Genomic DNA, 11,803 nt, shown 5'->3' on the forward strand with positions numbered 1-11,803 from the left:
TCAAAAGAAGATATGCAAAAAGCCAACAAGTATGTCAAAAATGTTCAACATCACAGAAATGCAAATTAAAACTGCAATGAGATATCATCTTACATGAGTCATAATGGCTATTATTAAAAGTCAAAAAATAATAGATGTTGGCAAGGATGAAGAGTAAAGGGTATCTTATACACTGTTGATAGAAATGTAAGTTAGTACAACCTCTATGAAAACAGTATGGAGATTTTCAAGGAACCAAAAATAGAACTATCACTGAATTTAGGAATCCCACTACTGGGTATCTATCTAAACAAAAATATATTATTGTGTAATAAAGATACTTGACTTGTATATTTATCGCAGCATTATTCACAATAGTAAATATATGGAATTGATTTAAGTGTCCATCAATGGGTGATTGGATAGAGAAAATGTGGTATATATACATGATGATACTATCCATCCATAAAAAAATAATGCAATCATGTATTTCCAATAACATGGATGGAATTGGAGGTCACTATCTTAAGTGAAACAATTCAGAAACAGGAAGTCAAATGTTCTCACTTATCAATGGGAATTAATAATGTGTACACATGGACATAGATTGTAGAATAATAAACATTGGAGACTTAGAAGTCTGGGGGTGTGGAAGGGCAGTGGGTGATAAGAAATTACTCAATAGGTACAATGTATATTATCTGAGTGATAAATACACTAAACACCAAGACTACAGCATTGTGTTTAAAGAAACTGCACATATACTCCTACAATTTATAAAAATAAAAAGGGGAAAAATTAAAAATGTTAAATAGTAGTAAAAGAAATTTTAAAATATTCAAAGAAATGAAGAAACATACCATTGGAAGACTCAATATTGTTCAAATATTATTATTATTAAAATATCTGTTCTTACAAATTATCTTTTTTTGAGATGGAGTCTCTGTTGCCCAGACTGGTGTGCAGCGGCATGATCTCTGCTCACTGCAACATCTGCCTCCCAGGTTCAAGTGATTCTCCTGCCTCAGGCTCCTGAGTAGCTGGAACTAGAGACGCCCACTACCAAGCCTGACTAATAATTGTGTTTTTAGTAGAAACGGGGTTTCACCATGTTGGACAGACTTCTTCCAAACTCCTGACTTCAGGTTACCCGCCTGCCTTGACCTCCCAAAGTGCAGGGATCACAGTGTGATCCACTGTGCCCAGTCCCCAGATGACTTTTATATGCAACACAATTCCAGTGAAAATTCCAGCAGTTTTTAAATGAAATTGATGAGATAATTTTATAACTAATATGACAATGTAAAGAGGTAGGATCTTAAAATAGAAAAACATTTTTTAACAAGAAAAAAATATGGAAGAAAAAAACTACCTCGCTAAAGATTTAATACAAATATCCAAAAACCAACTTAGTGGTCTTGACATAAGAATAAGCAAATAGAATAATGGAGTGGAAGAGTCTAGATAAACTGATGCATATACAGAAACTCAAATTACAACAAATGTTCCAAGTCAACTTAACATTCAAAGGAAAACACTTAAAACAATAATGAGAGAAGAACCTGATATCCATATGGATAAAAAATACCCTAAAACCTTACCTTTCATTACACAGATATTAGTTCACTATGAATAATAAACTTGAAAATATAAGGTGAAATCATAATTATTCTAGAGGAAAATACAAAACAATATATTTATTTTCTTTGGATAGTCAAAGATTTCATTCAGCAGACACAAAATTACGTGCTATCAAATAAGAAAAGATATCATTTGAATTTTCAAAATTTATAATATCAGCTCATCAGAGAATATTTTTTCTTTTTTTTAATAGACACAAGGTCTCACTATGTTGGCCAAGCTAGTCTCGAACTCCTGAGCTGAAGTGATCCTCCTGCCTTGGCCTCGCAAAGTGCTAGGATTACAGGCATGAGCCACCACACTCAGTTAACCAGACAACTTAATAAGCAAATGACAGACTACAAAATATTTGTATAGATATATCTGTCCATGTATTCATATTGATACTATATAAAGAACAATTACAAAGCATCAATAAAGAGACAACTGAATAAAAGGGACAAAGTACTACAGAGACAACTCATAAAGGACATGATATAGTGTGGATGTTTGTGCTCACGCAGATCTGATGCTGAATTCTAATTTTCAGTGCTAGAGGTGGGGCTTGGTGGAAGGTGTTGGGGTAATGGAATCAGATCCCTCATTGCTTGGTGCTGTCTTTGTGATAGTGAGTCCTTGCAAGATCTCATCATTTAAAAGCATGTGGTACCTTCTGTCCCCACTCTCTTTCTCTCTTGCTCCTGCTCTGGCCATGTGACACATCAGCTCCTCCTTCATCTTCTGCCATAAGTAAAAGCTTCATGAGCCCTCCCTAGAAGCAGATTTTGGCACTACGTTTCCTGTACAGCCTGCAGAAGCATGACCCAATTAAACCCCTTTTCTTATACATTACCTGGTTTCAGGTATGTCTTTACAGCAATGAAAGAACAATCTAATGTAGGACAATATACACATGTCCAATAAACACATGAAAAGGTACTGAACATAACTGGTAACCTGAACATTGTAAATTAAAAATATGTGAGATATCATACCCATTATTATTATAAATATCAAAAAGATTGAAAAAGAAACAATTGTTGAGGAGGATATAAAATTATTAGAATTCTTATAAATTACTGCTGGAAGTGTATAATGATGAAATTATTTTGGAAAAACTTTTTGATAGTGTCTTGTAAAGTTAAACACTTAACTACTGTACAATCAAACAATTGCATTACTAGATATTTACCCAGGATAAATGAAAATATATGTCCTCAAAAGACATTTGTAAATATATGTTCATAGCATCTTTAAAAGTCAAGGCTGGAAAGAATCGAAAAGTTTATCAATGGGAGAAAGGATAAATACATTGTGGTTTGTGTATAAAATTGATTACTATCCAACTACCAATAAAAAGTAACTACTGATAAAAAACAGCATTCATCATGCTTGCGTTTATATTCATTAAAAGAAGTCAGACCCAGAAGACTATATACTAAATGATTTCATTTATATGAAATTAAAGAAAAATCAAAATGTATATTTTATAATGAAAATTAGAAAGTATTTACCCAGGAGGGAAAATAATTGAATGGAGTGATCAAAATGTTTTCTATGTGCTTTTGCGTAGTGTTAATGTGGCAGTTTACAATAATCAAACTCATCCAATTTAACATTTAATATCTATGCATTTCATTGCAATTAGGTTATACTTCAAAAATATAAGATATCATTGAGAAACTTTCCTGTGTATTAATATGAAGATATTTCTAAGAGTATAATGTGCAGATGAGTGGATAGAAGATGCTACTTTATACACACTATTTTGTAGAATGAAGTGGAAAAATAAGAACATATATTTGCTTTAATTTTTTGCTTATTTAATAAAGAAATGTTGGAAAGTGCATTGGTTCATTTTCATACTGCTCTAAAAAACTACCTGAGACTGAGTAATTTATAAAGAAAAGAGGTTTAATTGACTCACGGTTCCACATGGCTGGGTAGGCCTCAGGAAACTTACAATCATGGCAGAAGGTGATGGGGAAACAGACATCCTCTTCATAAAGCAGGAGGAGAGAGAAAGACAGAAAGTGCCACACTGTCAGCTCTCGTGGGCACTCACTCACTATCACAAGAACAGCATGAGGAAACTGCTCCCATGATCCAATCACCTCCCACCAATTCCCTCCTTCAATACATGGGGATTACAATTTGAGATGACATTTGGGTGGGGACACAGGGCCAAACCGTATCAGAAGGTTATAAACAAGCCAATTACATGTTGTTACCTCTGAAGGGATAGGTAATAAGGCATGTAATAAAGTGGATGGGACAGAAGTACTAAAAATGTATTTATTATTTATATTTTCACTGTGTACACCTTCATTGTTATTCTTTTAGGAGTCATGTAAATGTAATGATCAATTAGAAAAATATAATAGGAAGTAATCAAATGGTAAGTAGCATTTTGGTATTACTTTCCTTTACTTTTATTTAGATGATTTTAATTAGCCCGATGCATTTGAGTAAAACATTTTGATGCAAAAAGAGAAAGTCAGAAAATCCGCTGATTTTCCCTTTATGAAAATGCAAACTCGGCCGGGCTGCGGGCTCAAGCCCGTAATCCCGCATTGGGGAGGCCGCAGGACGGGTGGATCACAGGGTCAGGCAGATCGAGACCATCCTGGCTACAGCCACGGTGAAACCCTCGCCTCTACTAAAAATACAAAACTAGCTCGGCGAGGTGGCGTGGCACCTGTAGTCCCAGCTACCGGGAGCCGAGGTGACTATGGAACCCCGAGGCTTCGTGGGTGAGCTGAGATCTCAGCCACTGCACTCCAGCGCCCATGGGCGAGGAGATTCCTCGCCCCTAAAAAAGAAAAGGAAAAAAAAGGAAAATGCAAACTTTATTTTATTTTACTCATTTTGAAATAAAGGGTAGGAGATTAAGGGAGTACAGCAATGATTTCTGGATATAGGTATACAATGTGAAATAAGCACATAATGGAAAATGGGGTATCCATCCCCTCAAGCATTTATTCCTTGAGTTACAAACAATCAAATTACACTCTTTAAGTTATTTTAAAATGTACAATTACATTATTGACTACAGTCACTCTGTTGTGCTATCAAATAATAGGTCTCATTTGTTCTATTTTTTTGTACCCTTTAATCATCCTCACCTACCTGCCAGCCCAGACATATGATCAAAATGTCTAAGATTTAGTTAGCTATTAAGATTGCAAAATACAGATTAATATTAATAAAATATGATCTTCTCAGACTTTGCTTATGTTTATTTTAATCAATAGCATATGAATTGTGATTATATTTAAGCATTATAATTAGAATTATGTTGAATGTTTTGGGGAAAATACAGGATGCTAATACTGTAGGAACTAATTTAAACTAATTTAGCTGCATGAAGACATCATGAAAGAAAAGGAATTTCTAAAAAGCATTTTAAATTACTCCTACTGTTCCTCTTTTACCATCATTGAGCAATAAAGTGCACACAGTGGGAAAATTGACAACACTACTTTGGTAGCAGCAATTCAATTAAACCATAACTATTTGTCACCTGAATATGAGATTTACTTTTCACCACCCTTGATTTTCTCTATGTTGATGGTTTAATTTTTGCATCAAATATACTTAATATTTAATCAATATTATATATTTGGGAAACCTATGACCAGAATTAAATTGAAAATTTTTTAGTATGCAATTAAAATATATTGCAAATCATATTCTTCAGATATACAGTCACAAAACAATGTTAACACATTTTAATACCCCATATTAAATAGTCTGACTATACTTTATCTCTTCACATTGGCAAAATATGTCATTCAATATACCAGTAAACTCTATCTTCTTTTTCTCTCTCTCTTTTTCTCCTTTTATGTTATTTGATGTGTGTGTATGTGTGTGCTTTATTGTTGTTAAGTGTTCTTTTCTTGATGTAGGGCAAGGATTGAACTAGATGAGGAGGGAATAACTTCTATTTCTTCGTCTGCAATTTTTTACATAATACACTAACAATATCATTCTTTAGTGCATGTATATCAAGCATAATTTTAACAGGAATTATGTTTTCCACTCATTTTGTATTTTCCACATGTATATAACAGTAAAGTTGAGTCACCCCACTTGCCGGTTGTTTGAATGTTTTAAAGCCATTCAATCTTAGTATATTTTCAATGCTAAGCATCTCACTTTCAGTCTTCTGCCTTCTTTTGACTTTTTGTCTTTTCTTAAATACTTGTTGCATTATACAATTTTTTCATCCATTCAAATTTAATGAACAGACCAGTATTAAGTAAAATTTTCCAAGCCCCAAGTTTAAAAAGTTCTAATGTAAATAGTGAGCCATAATTTTTATACCTCTCTTCATATACATTCTTTGCTAATATTGTTTATTTTTCTTTAAGTCAAAATAGCAGTGTATAACTCTGTTAGGTTTCTCTTTTCCCTTCATTGTTTATTATGATATTGATTTTTCTTTTTTTACTAAATAAAACATGCTTTACTTTCTCTCAGTAGTCCCCTCCTCACCCAGTTTGTCTTCATCTCCCTAGGTCTTTCTTGCCTTCTTCATAAAAGGAACTATGACCAGCCTGAACAGAGAATACAACCCAGAGATTTACCTGAAATTACAGGGAGAAATCTAATCCTTTCAGTGATGTTGTCACATTGGTAATATAAGCCCAAAGCTGCTGCTGTTCTTGAAAGAGACAGTGCTTGCCTACATGAGAATGAAACTCAGTTAATTCTCACAGAGATAAATATCCACAGAACATTATTTTTAAATTTAAGTTTTTATGAAGGAGAAAGCTTAATACAGAATAATCTAACTCACACTATGTAAACATGATTAACAGTTGAATATACAACAGCTCCAAAGGATGTACACAGGGTCCTGACATCATTCTCTGGTTTCCCCTTGCAAAAAAACGTAAATGAGTATCTTAATTATTGTGGTGAAGATGTAATTTTTGTATTGATCTAGGCTTGTCTCTTTTTAATGAATTATTATTGTCCTAATCTTACCTGATCTCGCCTGAATTAGAAATTCTGATACGTCCATCCAATTTTATTTCGGAGTCATTATGATAGAGGTTTAATTTCTGCTTACCTACTTGCTTAAATGACTGTCTTGAGCACTAAATCTCATTAAGGTCAGTAATGGTTGGAGCGTTGTTTTTCTAAATGAAGCGGTTCAGATATGTTCTCCCATATGGAGTTGACATTTTTCCACTTTGGCACTAATTCAAGTGCAATTAAATTTATAATTTGTTGTTGTTGTTTTCTTCATTCCAGGGAGATAAGGGAGGTCTTAAAGCCCTCTGGGCATAGAAGTCTTCCTTGCAGAATACCTGCATATCCCTGTCTTCACATTACAGCAGCACTGAGCTTTCCAATTAATATAATCATCAAACAACCCCCATGCACATGTCAACTTGAATTTGCTTTGGGCCAAATTTGCTTCACTTTTTTGTGCCAAACACCAAATGTGTCATATGTTGTCATTATGTAGAATATGGAATGATCTAGTTTAGCTGGATTACTCTTCCCTTGGACCTTTCAATTCACTGGCAAGAGGCAGAGTCTCATTTACTACAAAAAGATATGCCCAAGTGTGAGAATCTAATTAACTATCCAAGAAGGAATAAGTTCCTACTAAATATTGTCTTGCTTATACTGAGGAGAACGGTAGGTCTTTGTTTACTTTCACTTAGTCTTTCCCTTTCAGAGTGGCAGCTAATCTTGAGGCGGTGGGGCAATGGTCAAAGTTCTGCAAAATCAACAGGAAGTTGGAGTAATTCTAAGGCATTAATTTCTCCTGAAGTCAATTAGATGCACGTAAAACAATAATTGGGATGAGTGGGAGTTGTTTTGTTATGGCCAACATTGAGATGAAATAAAGGTCAATTTGAAAAGATCAGATCATGAAGGTACAGAGAATAGATAGGGATTTTGCTGAGACATGGGGAGATGGTGAGCTATATTCAAAACATTTGGCTAGACTAAGACTCTCTAAATCACATCGTATAAGCTCTATGCTTAGGAAGCTCAGAGCTATTTAAGCTTCTGCTGATAGGTGACTGTCCTGTCATTTTTCCCTGGGTCATGTGCAATATCAATGCTGAATGAGTCAAACTGTCTGGTGTACCTTAGAGCTCACTTATTTGAATATACTGCTTACATATATACTACTTTTCTTTTCCATTCACTTATATTAAATGTTAAGTCAATCTCTGCTGTGTCTTTGTTTTTTATTTAAAACTTTGCTCTTCAGCATTAGAAATTTCTATTAACATATTTTTCTAGGACTTTGTATATTTCATCACATCGCAAAAAATAAAAAGAAGAGACCTTAAGGATGTGATATCTGATTTTTTTCACTTTTCCATTGAGATGCAATCACATATAAAATTCACTGTTTTAAACTGTATAATCCAGCGGCCTTTAGTATATTTACATAGGTGTGTAACTATCACCATGGTCTAATTCCAGAACGTTTTTCTCATCACAATAATGAACCCCATATCCATTAGCACAAACTCCCCATCCCATTATATTATCTTAGTAGATGTGAATAGATATCTCATTGTGGATTTGATTTGCATTTTCCTAACACCTAATGATGTTGAGCATATTTTTGTGTGTTTATTGGACATCTGTATATCTTTTTTGTAGACATGTCTATTTAAGTCATTTGCCCATATTTTAAGTTGAGTTATTTGTCTTTCTCTGTTGAGTATAAGGGATCTTTACATATTCTGGATATTAAACTCTTATTTTATATATGTATATAGTATATATATGTATATATACTATATATACACACTATACGTATATGTACTATATATACATACTATATATAGTATATATAATATGCAAATATTTTCTCTGATTATGTGAGTTATCTTTTCATTTTATTGACAGTATCTTTTGAAGCACAAAAATTTATACTTTTGATGAAGACCAATTTACCTATTTTTTTTTCTAATTGCTTGTAATTTTGGTGTCATATCCAAGAAAACTTTCCTAATCCACAGACACAAATATTAAAATCTATGTTTTTAGAATTTAGGTCTTAGTTCTTACATTTAGATCACAGATTTATTTTTGTACATTGTATGAAATAGGAGTCCAACTTTGTTCTCTTTAATGTGAAAATTCACTTTTACCAGCCCCATTTCTTAAAGATATTATTATTTATCAATAAAATGTTATTTGTACCTTGTTGCAAATCAATTGTCCATAGATGTATGGTAATATTTCTGGATTTTTAATTTCATTTCATTGATCTATATATCTATCCTTATGACAGCACCATGCATATTTATTAAATACTGTACATTTGTATTTAACTTTGGATTCAGGAAGTATAAATTCTTCAGTTTTTTACTTTTTTTCAAGAGTGTTTTGCCTGTTCTGGTTCCCTTAAAATTCTATATGCATTTTATGTTCAGCTTATCTATCTCTTTAAAAAAGAAAATAGGCACTTGAAAATTTTCATTGGAATTTCATTCAATCTGTAGATCAATTTGGGGAGTATGGCCATTTAGGTCCTTTTGATTTCTCTCAGCAATGTTTTCTAGTTTAAGAGTACATGCTTGCACTTCTATCGTGAAATTAATCTCTAAACACTTTACTATATTTATATGATTTAAGATAAAATTGTTTTTTAAATTTCATTTTTGGTCTGTTTATTTCCATGATACAGAAGTACAACTTTTGTAACCTTGCTAAACTAAACTGTTGAGTCCATTTTTTTCCTCTGTTTGAACTTTTTGGAGTTTTCTGTATATAAAATCATTTCATCTGCAAACTGTTTTACTTCTTCCTTTCCAACATGTATGTTTTTATTTCTTTTTCCTGCCCATGCTTTGGTTAGGGACTATAGTGCAATGTTGAACAGACAAGAGTGCACAGCCTTGCCTTTATTTTAAAGGGAAAGCTTTTAGTCTTTCATCAAGTGATGTGAATTGTGGATTTGCTTGATTTAGTAAATGACCTTAATCAAGTTGCAGTAGTTTCCTTTTAGTACTAGTTTGTTAGGGTGTTTTCATGATAAAAAGGTTTTGGATTTTTTGAAACATTTTTTGTGTGTGTATGTGTCTATGTTACATGCATGTTTATTTTATGTGGCTTATAATATTGTTAGATTCTTCATATGTTGAAAAAGACATGTTTTCCTAGAATAAATCCTACTTGGCCATGGTGTATAATTGTTTCTGTATCCTCCTAGAATATTGTTAACAATTTTTGCTCTATATTCGTAAAAGAAAATGGTCTGAAGTCTCCTTTTTGTGATCTTTTTGGTTTGGGTATCAGGGATACCTCATAAAGGACCTCATAAAGGAAGTTGAAGAATGTTCCCTCACTCTTCTATTTTTTTGTGAAGGATTGTCATTAATTCTTGCATAATGCTTTGATTTGGATTCCAGTGAAGCATTCTTATTCTGTGCTTTTCTTTGTGGTAATATTTTTGAATACTAAATCAGTCTTTTTACTTGGCATAAGTCTATTTAGCTTTTCTATCTCTTCTTGAGTCAATTTTTTTTGTAGTTTTTATCTTTCTAGACATTTTTCCACTTCATTTAGGTTAACCAAAGAAAGTTTGATTTTGATAATTTTCACTGTTGTTTTCCTATTCCAAATTTCACTTTCACTCTAGTCTTTATTATTTGTTTCTTTGTACTCAATTTAGGTTGAGTTTACTTCTCTTTTTCCAACATCTAAAGGTCAAAGATTAAGTTATTGACTTTGGATCTCTCTTCTTGTTTAAGTATTTTGTTTGTATAGTGACTTATTCGAATTAATTTTGTAAATTATGTGTCTTTGTCATGTGTAGCCACTGAAGTCTGTATTTTGTTAATTTAGTGACCAGCTAATGATTAGATACACTTTTCCCTAAAAGCCTGGAATTAATACACCTCAGTTTTGCTGAAGGACTCTGTGCATATTTCGGCATGACTTCAATACTCAACTAGACAATTTACATCTTTACCTAACTCTTTACTTCTTACTTTCACAGAGTCTCAAGCTCAGTTAGAGTTAAAAGATTAGGGTCATCACAGGTCCTTCCCAGGCATGTGCTTGATTGTAACCTCTAGATTCCCAGGAATATGTCACAACTTTTCAGAGCCTCTGTGGACACCTTAATGCCTCAGCTTCTCCTTTTTCAATTTTTTTAGTCTATTGTTTATTCCAACTATTACCCCTTGCCTCAGACAGCTTTGATGTTAAGATATTTGACAAACCAGCAGCCTCCTCATCCCCAGAAACTTTTAGCACTGGATCAAATAAACATAAGTCTTCTGATTGGGGTCTACCAGGGAATGGCAGACAGGGCACATGGTGAATATTCTTTAGGAATTCAGCTTTGAAAGAGCTCTAGCCCCATTTTACTCTCTCTGGTACCAAGAATATGGGCTGTTATGTTTCAAGGATGCTGAAGATTTGAGGACCAGGAGTTGGAGAAAGGTAAATAATAATACCATAAACTCACTCTTATTGCTGAAATTCAGTCATTTTTTTGCCTAAATGTTTATTGGTTCCTGCAAGCCTTTGGTTCATTTTTAGAGTTAACAGAAACCTGATCTGAAATTTTTTTGCCCTTTTGTGGTGGATAACATTTTCAGAAGTCCTCTTTCTACCATTTTCACTGAAGGTACCCAATTATTTTCATGTTTTAATTGAGATATAATGAGTCATATACTTAATTTGTTCCAAATGATACGCAGTGCCAAGTGATCAAGTCCTATCCACAAAATGTATGTGACACACAAAATTCTAAAATTATGTACTATTACTGTCCAATTCTGGGACAATTGCCCATGATCATTAAGACTCATTTTGCACATATTGTGTCACATCCAAATTCTACATTTTTGACCTACTGTGGGAAAAAAAAAATGTACTTTTAAACCATATCAACTTGATTAGAGCTTTCCAGAAAGTTTATAAGTATGGTGAATTGTTGCCATTATAGAACGGAATAATATGTATTCATTCTGCAATTCTTCGAAAATAATCTTATAGAATAAAAGGTAGCATATTTGTTTTGGTTTTCTTACTTTTCTCCAGTGATATTTGAACTCTTTTTTAAATTTGTTGGCCTTGCTATTCAGTGTTACATCTCACAAAGGTATGTGGTTTCCATTTTCTGAAAGAGAGAGTTGGAGTATGAATAGGTGCTGGCCTAATTTCGTTCCTCTTTGATTGTACTGGAGTACATGCATTCTTT

Source organism: Papio anubis, chromosome 5, assembly GCF_008728515.1.
Source record: "Papio anubis isolate 15944 chromosome 5, Panubis1.0, whole genome shotgun sequence".
Taxonomy (NCBI): Eukaryota; Metazoa; Chordata; class Mammalia; order Primates; family Cercopithecidae; genus Papio; species Papio anubis.